The sequence below is a fragment of the Lissotriton helveticus genome, chromosome 6 (assembly GCF_964261635.1).
Source record: "Lissotriton helveticus chromosome 6, aLisHel1.1, whole genome shotgun sequence".
Taxonomy (NCBI): domain Eukaryota; kingdom Metazoa; phylum Chordata; class Amphibia; order Caudata; family Salamandridae; genus Lissotriton; species Lissotriton helveticus.
In genome coordinates this window covers 1,151,652,559-1,151,670,401 of record NC_136067.1, presented here as the reverse complement: position 1 = coordinate 1,151,670,401, position 17,843 = coordinate 1,151,652,559, and the positions used below count along the sequence as shown (strand labels likewise).

The 17,843-nt window shown below is 49.3% G+C and overlaps 1 protein-coding gene across 2 annotated transcripts in view; it reads left to right on the top strand.

Annotated features, from left to right (window-relative positions):
- The window catches only part of LYST (lysosomal trafficking regulator), a 3,192,287-nt gene that overhangs the window by 2,395,131 nt on the left and 779,313 nt on the right, over nucleotides 1–17,843 (top strand). The window lies entirely within an intron of this gene.

Genomic DNA, 17,843 nt, shown 5'->3' with positions numbered 1-17,843 from the left:
CTATAACTTAGAGGAGGGCGAAGAAATGGAAGTGTTCAAACAAAGCCAGTTCGAGGATACATGGCAGGGCATTGACACAGTCGCCTTAAGGTGTAGACAGCAACCCCTTGGGGCTTCACCATGTGAGGACCTATCCCTTTACAACGGCCTCATAAAATGGGCTGAAGACACGTATGGGGTGGAGCTGGAAGATGAGACGTAAAAATCATGCTTCGTACTGGAGACATTGATGCCCTTGCAGAAGGGAAATCTGTATCTACCAATGCTCCTTAGCATAATCGACCAGGGTAAAGAGGCCTTCGAGAGTCAGCCACAGCAAGGGCTGTAACACCACGACTGGAGAAGAAGTATAAACATTCCTCTTGAGACCCAAAATAAATAAAGAGCAATGTCCTGGCAGACTCCATCATCGTCTCCTCCACAAGGAAGGGAAACAATGACCCTACATCAACGAAGCCACTGCCTGAGAAGGAAACAAGCTTGATATCGTGTGAAGGAAAATGGAAAGAGAAGCAGCCACACAATCAAGAATAGTGAAGTCTAGTGCACTGCTGAACCTCTACAGACACCAGCAATGGGAAGAGATAGAGGTCCTGTTGCAGAAACTCCGTGAGGAATACCGCAAGAGGGCCAAGAGTGTCATACAGGAAGACAAGAATATTGCGAACACCTGTCTTAAATCTGCCCTGTATGCTGCAGACACAGCCAATGGGCAGATGTGTACCAGAAGAGCAACCCTCAGGAGGCATGCCTGGCTCAGGGTTAAAACAGAGGAACAGGGCTCATAATCAACATGCCTTTTTCAGGTGATGCTCTGTTCAGACATGCAGTGGATAATACCCTACAACAGATGAAGAAGGACGACAATACCGCAAAGGCCGTGGGAGCACTCCAGTTCAGAGGATCCTTCAGGAGCACAGGGCATACACAAACAGAGGCCCACAGGCAGGGCAGCTTTCAAATCCAGCCTAGCAGCAACAGCAGCCCCAAAGTGCAACACACAAAAGCTCAATGACACACCATTAGTGGTAACAATCAGCAAGGCAGCCCTTTCGGGGGAAACCAAGAGGAAGAGGACATCCTCACAGAGGGGGCGGATCAATAGGCAAGTGACTCTTACCACAGAACCCCACCACGAAACACTTGTAGGGGAAAGGATGGGGGAATCTTCAAAGAGTGGAGGACAATAACATCAGACAATTGGTTATGAAACAAAATATGCCATTGATACTGTACAGAACATATCGAAAAACTTCCACAAAGATCAAACACTTCGGGGGACAAGAAATCTCACAACTCAGAAAGGAAGTCAAAGAACTCTTCTGAAAAAGAGCTATAAAAAAGGTTCCCCCATGGAAAGGAGGCAGTGGGATCTACTACTCTTATTTTCTGGTCCCAAAACAAGACTTAACACTAAGGCCAGTCCTAGATCTCTGATTTCCAAACACATTCATACGAACTTAATATTTGAAAATGACAACAATGCAAGGAGTAATACCATTCCTAAAGAGAGAGTACATGGCCATCATAGATTTAAAGGATGCCTACCCACGCGTCCCTATGAACCAAGGACACAAGAAATACCTCCGGTCTGTCCTAGACAAGGTACTTAACCAGTTCGGGGTGCTACCCTTCAGCATAAAACGGTCACCAAGAGTTTTCACAAAGGGCTAGATGTATGACCTGTTTTTGCATGTGCAAACAGGTTTGCGAACACATTTGCGCATGCAAAAACTTATTGGGCCATGTACCTATCCTATTTAGCGTGTCGCGATTTTTTTGCTACTCGCTAAATAGGTTTTGCGACTCTCTATTTGGAAGGGGCGTTCCTTTCCACATAGAGAGTCTCAAAACCATGTACAAATGTTTTGCGACCGCAATTGTGGTTGTAAAATATTTGCAATTACCAAATACTTCAAGTAGGTGGTAATGCATTTGCAAATTTGGAAGGGGTCCCCAGGGGACCCCTCCCCAAATGCATGCAAATGTATTTTTTAAGGACTGGCAGTGGTCCCAGGGACCACTGCCTTCCTTAAAAAATGGAACGAAAATGTTAAATATATATTGTTTGCTTTATTTAAAAGCAGTTCCAGACATGGTGGTCTGCTGAGCTCAGCAGGCCACCATCCCTGGGAGGGCTGGCATTCCCAATAGGCTCACAAATTGCAAGAGGCTCATTAATATTAATGAGCATCGCAATTTGCGACTCAATTGAGAATCGCAAACAGTGTCAAACACACTGTTGTATATTTCATTTAGCGACTCGCAATGTGTCGCAAATTGCGAGGCGCTAAATTAAATGGTCGTACATCTGGCCCAAAGTGTCTAGCAGCAGTAGCAGCCGACCTAAGGAGACCAGGAATCCATGTCTATCTGTATCTAGACAACTGGCTAGTAAAGGCACAATTAAAAGAAAAATGCCATAAACACATGCCACACTGCTAGCCTTGGTGTCACAATAAATTACAAGAAATCATCACCAAAGCTGAAACAAGTGAAAGTATTCATAGAAGCAGCCATGAACTCTAGGACAGCACAGGCATACCCAGTCCAGAAAAGAGCAGAGGCATTAGCAGAGCAGGCTTGCCTTTACCTTAGGGTTAGTGTCTGACCGTGAGGACTGTAATGAAGTTTGGGAGCATGATGGCATCATGCATCCTACTCATACCGCATGTAAGAATACATATGTGCCTACTTCAAGAATGGATCTGCAATGGATGATCACAAGCCACAGGGATCTATTAAGATTTAGTGGTTGTCACAGCAAAGGTACAAAGGGAGATACAATGGTGGAACTCAACAAATGTGAAAATACGGAGACCATTCAAAACATCAGCTCCCACAGTAACCAAAACGACGGACACATCCCACAAGGGTTGGGGTGCTCACACAGGCAACCAGAAGTTCAGAGAACTATGGAACAACACGGATGCTGTGAAACACAAACTATCTGGAGATGAAGGCAGTCTACCTTGCCCTACAAGTGTTCCAAGCACACATAATAGGCCAGACTGTACTGATCCAAACGGACAACATAACTACCATGTTCGGGCGGAGGCATGGCGTCCTGCTGTGTCTACCTGCTTCTTGAGGCGGATTGTGTGGCTCTACCGGAGATTTCGCTGCTTTCCGTTACATGACTTCAGGGCGCGCATGGAGAAAGGGGCCTGCCGGCAGTGTAGTGTGCCCCACTGACGTGCCTGCCTGTGAGAGACGCGGAAAGACCTGAGCTCGCTGTGCCATTGAGACGGCATCGCAGAGATTTCCGGGCGCGAGGAGTGAGAGTGCCGACCGTGCCGGTGAGAGTGTGCACTGCGGGGAATCCCTCCCGAAAGACGTGAGCTGTGGGGAACCCCAAAATGATTAAGTGCCCAGCTGGGAATCTTGGGCTGGGCCTGGCTAAGTCTGCCACTCGTCCGTTGGTGCTGCTGGGAGCCTGTGGCCATAAGCCGTACCTGGACTTCTTGATCTGTGTCCCTATGCTACCTGGGCCTGGTGCGTCCCGCAAATTCATGATACTTGGTGACGGCTCAAGCCAAAGCCTGCTGATTTGATCCTTCCTTTCTTCTTGTATAGCGGACATTGGTGCACAAATCCCCCCTTGACATAGCGCTGCTGGTACTGACTAGTTTCACTGTCGCCTCTTAAGTGCTCTACAAGCCGGTAACTGCAGATCGTCGTGTGCGTAGTTTCTGAAGGGCTGGATTTAAAAAGTATAGATACGCACCACAGTGCTGGTGTTCAACTGTAACACTGGGCAGTCTTAAGTCGGGCTATCACTCTGCTCTCTTTATTAACCCCTGCCCTGTGAGTCAGTCTGGCACCCGCATTTGCCGCCATTTTGAGGTGAAGCAGGATCGGGACAGGACTCAAGCCCGGGCCTAGGCCCCGTCCACGCTCGTCGGAGTCCGGCCTGGCCCCCTCACTAGCTCCTGCATCTAGGTAAGTTAACAGGCTTACTCCCTGGCCAGCGTGGGTCACCTAACATTCGGTGTGACCGGTGAGTCAGGGGTAATCATGGTGTAATAACCCATAAATATCTGGCCTTTTGACTAACACCTTGAAAGTGAGAGTCCCAGGTGTCAAATTTTGAGAGTGGGGCTCCCAGCTAATTGATGTTGAAAAACCAACGATGAGTACTAGAAGTGCAGCAAACTCTGCGAACCCCCAGATGACGGGGAAGGTTGTGAACACCCTGGACTCTTTCTTGGCAAGAGCGACAAATATCTTGAAGAATGAGATAGCGATGACAGAGCACCGTCTTTCAGCAGAATTTTTATCGCAGAAAAGATCTTTGTTAGGAGCGCTTGAAAATATCACTGGTGCAGATGGCCATGAGATTATCAAAGTGGCCTCAGAGGCGGAAATAGTGGTGGCCATGGAGGATGCAACATCGCAAATTCCGGGACAAGTAACATCCAATGAGAATATACAGAAGACCTCCACAAGGGCCCAAACCAGGAAAGAATCACAGGACAATAAACAGAATATGGGGGCAAAAAGAAAGTGGGGTGGGGAACCACAAAGGGCTAATGCAGCAAAGGTTTCAAAACTAAACAAGAGTAAAAGTATGTGTGAGGTAGAGGGAGACGTCGGAGGGGGGAATAGCTATGGTGAGATCAATATTTCAAACAGTGTAAATCCAGCTACAAATCTTGACCTTGATGAAGCATCATGGCTCAGATTTAAAACCCTGGTATCCTCACTGTTAAATCCTATTATAGAAAGGCTGACTCAGATGGAGCAAAAAATCAGTGGTCTCGGGGGTGCATGCATCGTAACTACACAATACAATGGAGTTACCAAGGAAAAACATACAGAGGCAGGATCCCTCCACCAAGGCCTCGGAAGTGAGGCCAACCAATTCTAGATTAAGTAGATTGAGGGTCCAACCTAGACTCAAATATCCTTGAAGACCCGAATGAAAGGACTCCAGGGGGCCACTTAGACAAGGACCCAGTTAATAATAATAGAGCCACTAGTCTACCAGGAATGGGAGTGGCCTTGGCGATAGCGGGTCAACGTGGGGATGCTCTATGGAGGGAAACAGGTCTGACTAAGGGGCGGGAGGTGAGGATGGACCAAACTTTACATCTCCCACCAGCAGCGTCACCTCTGGTCCTAGTGCTGGTAAATGTTCCTCAGTTAAGAAGGGATCAAGCTGAATCCACCCCAAAGTTGATATTAAAAGCCCTTCACTGGCTAAATCAAACCCTAAGTAAAACAGGAGCGCCGGGAGGGATGGGAGCCAATCAAATATTGATGACAAGAAGTGTCTCATGGGTAGGGCCCACAAATAAGCACTGGGAGGGGGATTGTGTGGTTGGGAATTTGAGTAGTAGGCACGTAGCAGGTTCTATTTTAACACATTTAGGCCCGATGTCCCCAAGTATCTCCAATATTGTTCCTTTACCCCTGGGCTATTTTTATAAGCCACCCAGAACACAGAAAATGCAGCCACAGATCCTGCACACTGCTGAACAGGGTATGAACCTGCACCGGGGAGATAGTACTAGGGTCATATTAGATATGAACCACCAGAACCGTTTTGCACCTCTATTTGACCTAGAGGAATGTGATTGACTTCAAACCAACCCCCGTATGCTGAAGGTAAACTAGAGGGCCAGGCACTCCCAATTGATAACAACTTTAATGATATCTCGTCTCAATCCCCACTGGGACTGAGACTGAGGGCACAGATGGGCAATCTCAAAATTGCATCATGGAACGCTGCAGGATTATCACTTAAGCTGAGTGACAATGGATGGTTGAAAGAGTGGCAGGATTACCAGGTAGTGTGCTTTCAAGAAACTTGGGCTACAGACTTGGTTTTTGTAAATGGTTACAGATCCTTTCAAACCAAAGCAATTCCATCTTCCTCACGGAGGGCACAAAGGGGGTTTATTAACCTTAATCCAGAATTACCTAAAGGTCATTGTGACAATGTGGAGTAATCATAACCCAAACTTTCATATATTACTGTTGGAAATACCGCTAGAAGGGATATGGCTGCTAGTCAACTACTACAACAATAGATTTGGACCATTGATGCATCTGCTGGTGGGGGATGTAGAGACAGAGATCACTGCAATACTGCACAAGACCAAAAGGGTTATCAATAACATAATATGGCAGGGGGATTTTAATGTACACCCCTGTAAAAATAAAATACTTTCTACATGCGGCTTGGTGGATGCAAGGGGTAACCCAACCCATCATTTTGCACATGATGAGTATGGGGATAGATTAAACCAGGCGGTCACAGAGTTAAACATGGACATGGTATGTCAGGATATTGAAGGGACTGGAAGCATCACAAAAACATTTAGGAGGAACGGAGTGGAGACAACGCTTGATTATATTCTGTTAACCCCTTCGTTAAGCCGTAGGGTGTGTAAGGTCAGCTATGCTTTTAACATCTATAGCGACCATGCCATAGTTTCTTTAGAGCTGAACTCGGTCCGCAAAGGTAGACAGCATATTAGAAACGCTGGTAACCCCGCAGGAGTAAGAAGAAACGGGGTCCAATTAAAATGGGGGAAGATAAACAAATCCAAGGTTACCCACGAGATAGTCTGTAATTCACAGGATGAAATTAATACATGTAGTACAGGCTTTTAATGGAATCTTGGGAAATATTAAAGGAGCAATATCACTAAGGGCAAAAAATAGTGCCAAAGATGAAAAGAAAGGGTGGTTTGACGCTTTCTGTATAAAGTATCTACAAAAAAGTGCCAATGCTGCTAATATTAGTAAATCATTTATTTATCTTCCTCACACACGAATAGAACACTATGTGAGCAATATCTGATTTTTATGAATCAATCCTTTTGATTTTTATTTTATTTCAAATTTTCATTTTTTCATTTACTTTTTACAAATTTCACATATTTCAAAGAAACATTTAAAAAAAAATAACATAAACGGACATATTCTTAATCACTATTATACCACATCCCCTTCCTATCATTCATACACACTATCACTAAAGATCTTTGTCAAACACTCTCTACACTCACTCACGCTCCTAACACTCTAGTATCAAAAAAATATTTTTATGCAGATTATGTACAATTTTTGGGAAACCATAGAATGAAATTCCAAGAGTGAATCAATATAATACGAGTATCATTTGATATTCTTATGGTTTAAACTTGACAAGGTCTGTACACAACAAGGTCTACGCGTTTCGAACTCTCTTTAGTGCGGAGTTCTCATCAGGACCATAGCCTGTGAATGGAAAAAGAGGGGAGACCTTTATTATTTGTTTGTTTATTTACCCAAAGTGAAGACTGTTATCAGGCTCGACAGCCACCTCTCTACCTCTTACCTCTCTAATCGTCAATCAAGTTTGAAATCCTTTAGTCACCAAAAACCGCGAAGCGGGACCACCTGAATGGTAAACACAGACATTGGTATTTCATCTCTAATTACCACATCCATAAATACCCAAACTGAATCCAAAAACAACTCACTGTTTTCATGTAGCTACTCGCCTAGTTGTAATTGTAGCAGGGGCGGGAAAAAGAGAGAAAAAAAAGTTTCCATGCGGAGGGGAATAAAATCGAAGTGGTAGAATCCTTCCTGTACCTGGGTATCCTCTTCGATAAAGACCTCTCTTGGAAAAAACTAGTGGAAGGCAGAAAGCGGGTCATGGAGAAGGGAATCACCGCACTGAAATCCTTTGCCAAAAAACTTGGGGCTAAACCGCTCCCCACGATTAAGAATATCTATCAGGCCTGTGCAAAAGCATCCGTATCTCATGGAGCAGGTGTATGGGAGGTGGCAAACCCCACTGCATTGCAGACAGTTGAGATTAAATATTTTAAATCTGTAGTAGGTTTCCCCGCATCCTTCGCAAATTGGATACTACACATGAAGCTAGATATTCCTTACATTTCTGAACAGATTAAAGTGGCTTTATTACTTTTGTGGCATTAAATATGGAGGAGGGAATTGGTACCGCTCATGCAGTTAATAATTAAGAGCTGCCTAGACATGGACCACTGAAAGAGATCTAGGTGGCTGAGTTATGTGGGGCACACTTTCAAAGAAATTGGGCTCCCGGAACTTTCTAATGAGCGGCTTGCATGTAAGGGGTTATCCAAACAGACGGTAATCAATAGGTTTTTCCAAATGGCGGAATATAAGAGGTCTAAATCTGAGGTGGGGAATCACGCTCTGCATTCATACCAAGGCAATACACCTGTGATAGATGGAGGGTTCTCGTACCTAGCAATAGCAAATATCCCACAGCACAGATACATTTTGTTAAGGTTTAGAACTATCCTGATAGTGTGTATGCTAGACTATCCAGAAAATTGTTTTAGCATTAATGATTTGAGCGTTTGCCCGTGTGACAATGTATCAATTCAATCTGAGATACACCTAGTCCTTTTCTGTACACTATATAAAAAGGAAAGGAAAGCCTAACTGATGCCGATTTTAAATAAGACGAGGTTTACACAATGTCGGGTGGCCTCATATATTTTTTTAAATCTTTACCAGACCTGTTTGTCTGCTTCTCAATGGCCTCCTTCTTATGGGCTTGTATGAAGAAGAGAAAGGGGTCGGTGACAAGTTCTGTAAGATGTATTCTGAACAGTAATTGATCTTGTGTCTTTTTCTCTTTCTTATGTGTTAATATGATATGATTGGACTTTAATGATGGTATTTTATGAAATTGTGATGTGTATGTATTTATTCTTTTATGATCATTTTAAATTTTGATCGAATAAAGAGTTTTGATGATGATGAGGATGAATTACCATGTTCTACCTCAATACGCAGTGGGGAATTAAGTCATTCATCCTGTTCAAACTTGCTCAGGAGACATGGAGGTGGGCCGTTCAAAGGCAAATCACACTTCAAACAGTTAATCTGCCAGGGAAACAAAACACAGAGGCGGACCAATTGAGCAGACAATACAGCACCTCCCATGATATGTCCTAACCAAAATCTTCAAAGCTTGCGGCATACCAAATATAGATCTTTTCGTGAACATGCAGAATGCCATGTCATCACCTCCTGGTTTGCTCACATCCATTAATAAGGGAGTGTCTTGTTAGTAGATTGGTCAGGGAAACATGCATATGCTTTTCCACCGATTCCCTTGATTCAAAGGGTACTGGACAAAGCCAGACAGCCAGGAACAATGCTCATCCTCCTAGCCCCACAGTGGGCCAGTCAGCCCTGGTATTCAGACCTGCTGGAGATGGCCAAGAGGAGCAGGATCCCAATCCGGGCAGAACAGGATCTGCTAACATTGCAAAATGAGAGTGTAGCAACTGGAACCAGCCACACTCTGCCTAGCAGCATTGCTCCTGAATACTCAAAATTCAGCCACCTGCAATTACCACCCAGGACAATGGGAATCCTTAGGGAAGCTAGAAAGCCAAGCACAAGAAAGTGTTGCACAGATAAATTAAACCGATACATCCAATGATGTACAAGCAACAGGAGGATGGTAACAAGTACAGAACAGGAAACGGTATTGACATACCTCACACACCTGTTAGACACCGGACTAACATATGCATTACTAAAAGTACACCTATTAGCAATAGTAGGTTGTACCATGGGTATCTCAAAAACCAGTCCCTTCACTCTTCCAGTAGTGCAAAGATTCTTAGAAGGATCAAAAAGAATGGCACCACCAAGAACTGTACTGACCTTAATGCGGAGTCTAAACACGTTGCTAACACAACTGATAACAGTGCCTTTTGAACTTATATTCAGAACTGATTTAACCCTTAAGACAGCATTTCTACTAGTGATCACATCCCTACGCAGAGTCAGCGAGCTACAAGCTCTTACAATATAGGGACATTACCTGTGCATCCACACGGTCAAGGAGGTCTTAAGAACAAATCCCCAGTTCCTACCAAAGGTGGTGAGGCAATTCCATGTCAACCAAAGCATACTACTGCCAGCTTTCTTCCAAGAGCCAAAGACACAGGCAGAAGGGGCCCTTCACACACTGGACGTGTGGAGGGAAGTTATGTACAATGTGAAGGAAACAAAGGGTTTTCAAAGAGAAACCAATATGGGTCTCCTTCGTTAAAGCAAACAAGTGATCACCGGTAACCAAGGTAACTATTGCACGATGGATAGTGGAAACTATACAAACTTCCTAAATCAGAACAGGAAAGACATTACCCACGCGACCAAGAGCACATTCAACCAGGGAAAAGGGTGCAACATTTGCATTCCAAGCAATTGTACCCATTGGTGATTGTCTGCACAGCAGCAACCTGGTCATCTCGACACACCTTCACAAAACACTACTGTGTGAACATCCAAATAAACAAAGAGGCTCAGGTGGGACAGAAGGTGCTACAACACCTGTTTGCCAACACATCCACATTTCAACCCAAACAACACAAGGGACATGTACCACTATATAATCTAATTCACAGATTGTGAATCCAGAAAGGGATTCATGCTGCAAAACAAAATGGTTACTTACCAATAGGAGTAGCTTGGCAGCCTGAAAAATATTCTGGATTCATTTGCGACCCACCTGCCTCTCTAGAAATGGGAGCAAACAGGTGGGAGAGGGAAAAAAAGAGAGAAGAAAAAAGAACCTGAAGATTGCGATCACGCTCCGGAACTTCTGGGGCGCTGTGTGACGTCACGCAAGGGATGGCCTTCCCACCAAATGGTGGTCGACATCAACAACAACAACAAAAAATAGAAGGCCACACAAACGTTTTCGCACTTGATGACTGAATAAATGACAGAATAATGCACAGCATGCGAATCCTGAAAATTCTTCAGGCTGAAAAACGACGACTCCTGCTAAGTACCCATTTCATTTTTGAGCAGTAGCCCTGTGCGCTGTTAGGTGGATTCATTCGGCAATATATAGATTTAGTTAATTTTAATATGCTGATCATTTATATTAAATGAATATTTTCACTGTCTTTTGGCCTTCAACAGCTCAACCTAGTCATACAACACCATCAGAAACACAGGATGTTGGTGAAACATCCTATCTGATAGAAACTTCTAGCTGCAGATATCTTACCTTTACATTTCCCAATACCCCTTGCACACGCCATCGGGTGGCTCCATTCGGCTCCATGTGATGTCGTCTGCGTCAGTTATAAAGTCATGGTACCTATATAGTCGCCACCCAGGTGCTCGGACGTCAGTTATTTTCTTTCAGCGCCAGTTAAGCGCCGATCCGGATTCTGTCGCTTTTTTACATTGTTTTTCTAGACTTTTTGTTTAATTTGAAATTTCTCCAAATTTGTTTGTGAGGATGTCTTCAAGGAAGACTGGATTCAAGCGTGTAGTGCCTGCCACCGCATGAGGTCGGTTACCGACCCCCACCTCGTCTGTCTATGGTGTCTCGAGCATGACCACGATTAGAAGTCGTGCTCTGACTGCTGGGCCCTGGCTCCGAAGGCCTTGCAGGAGCGGGAGATGAAGCTCCTTGCGGCCCAGTAGTCGACTCTGTCCAGTGATACACTGTGGAGATCCCGGTCACGATCGACGAAGAGGAGGCGTGGGATTCTCATTGAGCCCAAAGTCCTCTTCATTCCACTTGAGGTCTTCGGGACACTCTGGGAAGAGGTAATAGAAGAAGTCCAAGCAGACTTCATCTTCACCTCGGCTGTTGCCCGTTGACGAGATAGGTAAGGAGCACCGACGCTCTAGGCACGGATTCGCAGGGCCGGTGCCAGGGTCGACATCGCACCTCTCTCCCTTTCCGAGAGCCGGAGCGACCTCCGCTCTGATAAAAGAATTTTAGGAGGCCATGCGCCACATATTTTAGCGGGACAACACCCCTGGTGAGCCCTTGGTCCCCGCGGAGTCCGATGGGGCCCTATTGGGTTCAACGCCATTGACTCCAGTGGGTCCTCATGCATCCAATCCTGGATACGAGTCGACGCCGGTCATGCCAACGTGACCTCCACTGTCTGACCTGAAGTTGGTGCCTATGGTGCCTCCGGCACCAGCGGCACCAGCCCTATCCTTATCATCCGACCACATGGAGTCTGAATGATCTCGCTCAACGCCAATTCTGGTGCCAATTGAACCCAGGGGTTCTATGTTGTCGCCTGAGCACTATGAGGATGTGCTAGGCTCTGGAGAGAAATGGGAGGAGTCTTTTGACCTTCTGGAACACCAGGATGACTCTGCAGAGCATGTGGACTGGTATGGAGAACTTGCAGAAGCCAGTGGTCTGGACACATCTCCAGATACTGGCATGCTCTCTCTGCCAACAGTGGCTATTGAGAAGGGAGGCATCCTATGTCATGGTTGTAAAAACCCAGCTGAGGTCCTAGGACTAGAACTGCCCTCTGTGCAGGTCAGGACTAATCTCCTGATTGAAGTGCTTCAACCTGGGGCATCCACTTCGGACCCCATTCGCCCTTCAAATTAAGCATTGACTGATGCCATTGTAAACACGTGGTCCAAGCCTACCACAGGGGCTCCTGTGAATAGGACAATTGTACGCCGCCATCGCCCCTCAAAGGGTTATCCGAAGTTCCTCAGCCAACATCCCAACCCTGAAAGTTTGGTGGTGCAGGCCTCTACTTCCCAGGTCGTGTTCCCGTATGCCCTTCAGATAGCGAATCCAAGAGGTTAGATTCCTTTGGGAAGAAGTTGTTTTCTTCCTCCAGCCTGGCACTGCGGTCGGTTAATGCTGCATGCTTATTGGGCCGTTTCTCACACTCCCTTTGCACAGTTGCACATTTGCTGCCACAAGTCCCAGAGGAGGCCCGGGCTGTGCTCTCCCAGCTAGTTCAGGACGGGAGAGATGCAGCACAATTCACCATACGGTGTGGCCTAGATCTGAAAGAAACAGGTTAGTGTTAGATTCCTTACCTTAGAATATCCCCAGGCGTCAGACTGGACCCGGAAAGTTTTGCGTAGCAGTACCCCTGTGCGTCGGTACGCATCATCTGCGGCTCCGCGTCCGTCATCGGCGTCATGATCGCCGGGATGACCTCGTCGGAGTACTTAGACGCCGCCCTCGTGCGCTGACGTCCGTTCTTTTTTCCGCGCCAGTAAGCGCAGATCCAGGAAGAGCAGTACTTCTAGTAATTTTTTTACTAACTTTTTTGTTCATTTTGATCGATTCTCGAGTCGACCTTCGACTTGCTGTGCCGATAGGGATGCCTGGTTTTAAACCTTGCGAGGACTGTAACCCCTTGATGTCGGTGACCGACCCCCACAGTCGGTGCCCTTACTGTCTCGGGGCCGACCACGATGACAAGTCGTGCCCTGACTGCTGGGCCTTGACCTCGAAGGCTAGGCGGGAGCGGTCCCGTAAACCTCTCAAGCTCCGGCAGTCGGCCCCGCGCCGCTCGAGGTCCCGGTCTAGGAGGAGGTCGAGGGACCGGTCGCGGGGCTGTAGTCATCGCCGCTCGACGAGTCACCACCACTCGTCGGGCTCCAAGGCCTCAGGTAAGTCGAGGCCCTCAAAAAAGAAGTCGAAGAGGCGACATCGCTTTTCCGACTCCCCCCGACGCTCGCACAATGCGGCTGGGTGTTCGGGCGACACCGCCCACGCGGCTCGGACGGAGCTGCAAGCGCCACATCCAGCTCCATACCCGCCGGTCCCTGGGCTGCACGCGATGCCGGAGGAGACTTGTGACTTCCTCGTGGCTCTGAGGACTCACTTCCCTCCGTCGGGCCCTGTCGAGGCACCTTCGAGCCCCGCGGGTCCGTCTGGGAACCCTGGTGGGCCGGCGGCTCCGGCCCCGGCGGGTGCTTCGGCCCCGGCGCCATCGGCTACTCCGGTCCCGACGCCGCAGGGCTCCGCAGGATCCAGGCCTGTATCCGTGACGTCGCCAGTCGACCTTATGACCCCTCCGCTGGCGGTGTCGCCCACGACGCCGTCCCTGGATGACGTCGTCCCCGGTCCTCACCCCGGTCCGGGTCCAGCATCGGACCGGCGCCGCTCGGCGGCGTCTTCGACGCCGATGGGTGAGCAATTCACCTATGACCTGGCTCCATCATTTTTCCCTGATTATCAGGAGATGGATAATGAGGAGGACTAGGAGGGGTCTGAGGACCCTCTGGCACTGCAGTGCCAGTTGAGCCAGGACTGGGCAGACGAGCTGGGGGAGGCCAGTGGTCTGGACACTTCGCCCGACACTGGATTTGTCTCCCCTCCTAGCGTGGCTACAAAGGAGGGGGCTGCTTACAGCGTGGTGTTGACTATGGCGGCCAAGGCCTTGGCTCTTGAGCTCCCTGCCGCCGCTGTGAGGACTAACCTCCTCACTGAGGTGCTCAAACTGCAGGCAAGCTCCTCGGAGCCTCTCCTGCCGTTTAACGAAGCCCTCACTGATGTTCTGGTGGGCACCTGGTCCAAGCCCTCTACAGGCCTTCCTGTAGATCGGAACGTGGCCCGATGCCACCGCCCGGCTCCGGGCGACCCCAGCTTCCTCTCCGTTCACCCCACCCCCGAGAGCCTGGTGATCCAGGCCTCTACATCCCAGACCGCATTCCCGACCGCTCCCCCGGATCAGGAATCCAAAAGGTACGATCAGTTTGGCAAAAAACTGTTCTCCTCCCTGAGTTTGGGGCTGCGGTCTGTCAACACCGCCTGCATTTTGGGCCGCTACACCCACTCTCTGTGGGATACGGTTGCGGAAGTGCTGCCGCAGTTCCCGGAGGAGGCCCGGGCAAAGCTCACCCAAGCCCTAGCGGAAGGGCGTGATGCAGCAGGCTACTCGTTACGGTGTGGACTCGATACCACAGACTCGCTGGGTAGGGGGGCGATTACAACATTAGTGGCGGTTCGCCGCCACGCCTGGCTGAGGTCCTCCAACTTTTATGGGGATGTCCAGGCCACACTCATGGACATGCCTTTTGATGGCCGTCGCCTCTTTGGCGACATGGCGGACAGTGCGCTGGAGCGTTTCAAGGACTCCAGGGCTATGGCCAAGTCCTTGGGCCTAGGCCAACGCCAGCAAACTTCCGCTTTTCGTCCCTTTTGTGGCCAAGGAAGGGGCGCCCCCACACGTCCAGCTAGCCACGGGCTGCAGAACCAACCTCATCGTGGTCACGGACGTGGTTACCGCCGTAGTGGTGCCGGGGGACAACGGTGAGGTCAGTCCACATCCGCTCCCGCACCATCTACCTCAAAGCCTTCCTAGTCCGAGCTTTCAGGCCCATTCGACGCCAGTGGGGGGCAGGGTTTGCCATCACCTCCTCCACTGGCGTAACATCACATCGGACAGGTGGGTGCTGCAAATCGTCCGAAGTGGCTATTCCCTCCCCTTCGAGGCGACCCCTCCAGCCATGCCACCGCAGTGCCACCACATATCGGGGGATCACTTGCAACTTCTGCAGGAGGAAGCTATGGCCCTCTTGGCCAAGGGGGCCATCGAGCGCGTTCCTGGGCCAGAAGTAGGACGTGGTTGCTACTCCCACTACTTTCTGGTGCCAAAGAAGGGCAAAGGGGGCCTACGCCCTATCTTCGACCTCCTCTGCAGCGTCAACGGCTTTCTCCGGAAGGAGAAGTTCAAGATGCAGACTATAGCTCAGGTCCTAGCTGCCCTGGACCCTGGGGACTGGATGGTAGCGTTGGACTTGCAGGATGCGTATTTCCATGTCCCCGTCCTGCCGGCCCACCGGCGTTACCTGCGGTTCACAGTAGGCCACGAGCATTTTCAGTTTACCGTTCTCCCCTTCGGCCTTACCAGCGCCCCTCGGGTGTTCACGAAAGTGATGGCGGTGGTCGCAGCTCATCTGCGCAGATCAGGGGTCTCAGTCTTCCCCTATCTCGACGACTGGTTGTTGAAGGCGGGCTCGCCCCAGACAGTCGTCAGCCACCTCCAGACTACGCCAGACCTCCTGCACCTGCTGGGGTTCGCCATCAATGTGCCGATGTCACTCTTGTGCCCCTCTCAGAAGCTCCTCTTCATCGGAGCGGTTCTGGACTTGGCGCAGTTTCGGGTTTATCCTCCCGAACAGCGGGTTCGGGATATTCAGGCTCTGATTCCGATCTTTCAACCTTTATCCCGAGTCTCGGTCAGGTTGACGCTGCGGCTTCTGGGGCTGATGGCCTCCTGCATCCTTCTGGCACATCACGCCAGGTGGCGGATGCGGGCTCTGCAGTGGGACCTGAAAAGTCAGTGGGCCCAGCATCAGGGCAACCTGTCCGACCACGTCCGGATCTTGGAGGGCACTGCAAGACAGTTGCAGTGGAGGCTCACGGACCGCGATTGGGTCAGCGGCAGATCCCTCTCCTTACCCCAACTGGAGCACGTGGTAGTGACAGATGCGTCGTTCCTGGGCTTGGGGCCACATGGGAGAGGCGGAGATCAGAGGCCTCTGGTCTCCGGCGGAGTCCTGGCTCCATATCAACCTGCGGGTGATCCGGCTTGCACTGAAAGCATTCCTTCCCCCTGTCCGGTGAAGTGTAGTGCAGGTGTTCACGGACAACACCACCGCCATGTGGTACTGCAACAAACAGGGCGGGGTGGGGTTGTGGCCCCTTTGTCAGGAGACTCTGTGCCTCTGGCAATAGCTGGAACACCAGGGCGTCACCCTGGTGGTTCAACACCTGGCAGGTTCCCTGAACGCCAGGGCGGACATACTCAGCCGAAGATGCATGATGGATCACGAATGGCGTCTGCACTCAGACGTGGCTCAAGGCCTCTTTCAGCAGTGGGGAGAGCCTTAGTTAGATCTATTCGCCACTGAAGAGGACATGCAATGTCATCAGTTCTGCACGTTAAAATTGCCAAGGCGGCACTCGCTTGGAAGCGCTTTTCGTCGCGAGTGGAGCTGCGGTCTGTTGTACGCCTTTCCGCCTATACCACTTCTGCCCAGAGTGCTGAAGATCAGGCGCAACCGGGCCCAAGTCATCCTTGTGGCTCCGGACTGGGCACGAAGATACTGGTATCTTGAGCTACTCAGCATGTCAGTCGATCCCCCAATTCGTCTGCCTCTTCCGGAGGACCTTCTGTCGCAGCAGCAGGGTACGATCCTCCACCCAAACCTGTCCAGTCTCCACCTACATGCATAGGGATTGAGCGGTGACAGTTTAGGCCATTTGACTTGCCTCCTGAAGTCTGTGATGTGATTCTGGCAGCCAGTCGTCACTCCACAAAATCGGTATACGCCTGCAGGTGGAACAAATTTGTGGCATGGTGCACAGCAAATGCTGTGGATCCTCTCTCTGCCCCCCTTTCAGCGGTTCTCCTCTTTCTTCTTTCTCTTGCCCAGCAGGGCTCTGCTCTGGGCACTGTCAAAGGCGACCTCTCTGCCATTGCAGCCTTCTTGAGGCTTCCTGATCAGCCTTCTCTTTTCAAGTCCCCTGTTGTAAATAGATTTCTTAAAGGCATCACACACATGTTTCCTCCTGCTCCCTTCGTGATGCCTCAGTGGGACTTGAACCATGGACTAACCTATTTGATGTGCGCTCCTTTCGACCCACTTCACAATAGCCCTCCTCGTCTTCCGACTCTTAAGCTGCATAACTGGTTGCCATCACCTCTGCCAGGAGAGTGAGTGAGCTCCAGGCTCTTTCATGTACACCCCCTTTCATTTCTGTCCATCCGGACTAGGTTGTCTTTATAACTCGTCCTTCTTTCCTGCCCAGGGTGGTTACAGCCTTTCATATCGGGCAGTCCATCACCTTGCCCACCTTCTTTACACCTCTGCATCCTTCGAAAGAGGAAGAGAGGCTCCACCGTCTGGACACAAAACGTGCGCTCTCCTTCTATCTAGACCGCACACGCCAGTTCCGGGTGGAAGACCAGCTCTTTGTTGGTTACGTGGGCGTGAAGAAGGGACATGCGGTGCACAAACAAACCATCTCTCGGTGGGTCGTGTTGTGCATCAAGGTCTGTTACTCCTTGGCTAAAAAGGAA